Source organism: Filicampus tigris, chromosome 5, assembly GCF_054856515.1.
Source record: "Filicampus tigris isolate MCC_2025a chromosome 5, RoL_Ftig_1.0, whole genome shotgun sequence".
Classification (NCBI taxonomy): Eukaryota; Metazoa; Chordata; class Actinopteri; order Syngnathiformes; family Syngnathidae; genus Filicampus; species Filicampus tigris.
Window position 1 is genome coordinate 20,317,501 of NC_141221.1, and position 1,679 is coordinate 20,319,179.

A 1,679-nucleotide genomic window follows, 5' to 3' on the forward strand; every position below is an offset into this window, starting at 1 on the left:
CATCAGTGACGACTTGAAGTTCCATGTTGTTTTTCCCCACACGGCATGATGTTGCTTTTACCAGTTCTACAAAAAAATAACGGTATAGTTTTTGTAGTATCTGCTAACATTTTCGCTTCACTAGTACCGATCACTCAAGCACAAGTTAATAGTGATTGGAATTAAGCAAATCGATTTGCTTTATTCCATTGTTTTTGTCCAGGACTTGTACTATTTATAAATGATAACAGCTTGCTGCCTTAAAGAGATGGTTGGGTCGGGATCATGGCCACGTTTTCACTAACCAGTTCATTTGATATATTTCTTGATCAGGAAAATCAAAAGAGTTGTCATTCTATTTTATCCATTCATTCTTGAGAAATTAGGAAATAAGTGACGACTTGAAAACTGCCTACTTTTAATGAGTAAAATGGCCGCGCCCCCTACCGTTCTCCCCATGTTCGGTCGGAGTCACTGGAGGGACCGATTACAAACTCTCCATTGGAAATCATTGTACTTTCATTGCTTATAACATCGAAAAACTGTGATCAATTGGCACCAACATGTATGTGGACATCCCTACCAACGCCCACTTCAACATATCAAAAGGATTAACGTCTTCGTGGCTGATTTTTATGAGAATGAGGAAATGTGGAAGTGAGCAGAGCTACATAGATTTATGCTGGGATGGGCGCACGCTGCTTATTTGCTAAAAAAAACAACAACAAAAAAACACTGCTTCTTTGCTGATCACGGTTAGGACGAGCGAGGCATTTAACACCAGTCAGGATATTTACAGAGACTGAAGTGGGAATGAGGAGACGTGCAGATGATTTGGATGAGGAATGGCCCCAGTTTTTCGACTTACAACACGCCGCCCAATTTGGAACGTAACAGCCGAAATGGTGAACTTTTTGTTCGGTGAACATTGACGCTTGTTCGATGAGGTCTTACCTCACTCTCACGCCGCTTCACTCACGCTGAAGCTGGCGGCTGCAAGCGGTGTCGGAGAACACACGCAACTGCTTGGGAGGCAACCCTGTGACATGAAAACGCAGGCTGGGTGTACAGTAAGGAGCTAATGTTGTTGTGCTAACGCCTTTTGTTTTAACGGCCTGAAGCTACTTGTTGTTATTATCCTACTGTTAGCCGGGGAGGGAAGGGGCGGAGGGATAACGATCCATGCTTGCCTGATTGCTTGCCCACTGCCAGCCGCCGTCTGCCTCCTGAGAGTTGACACGAGTTTGGCGTAGCTAAATGTCCGAAATATAACCAGTCGGGGTTCGTGTGTGCATTCATGTTATTGTCCGCTTCAGCCTGTGTAAGTGGAGAAGCGATCGCCACAGTATTTTGATTTTGTGGAAGTGATCATGATGAGATCATGTTTTATGTCAATAAATCCAAACTATTGTGCAAAACACTTTTATACTTTCACAGGTTGAAGTGGACAAGAGTAGGTAATGTGAATTTGAATTTTGGTGACGATCGGTCGCCGTTTTAGACAACAGAACTGACAAAGCGAGCAATATTACCACGCTTGGCTCCCTCCCGTGACGTAGACCGCTGAGACCGAAACAATAACAAGCTGAGCTCCAAAAGTGGGTGGGCCAATTTGTCGTAAATCTAATCACAAAAAAAGCCCTTAAATCACTACAGAGTCTTTTTTTGGGGTGCATTTTAGTACTGATGTCATTTTTACA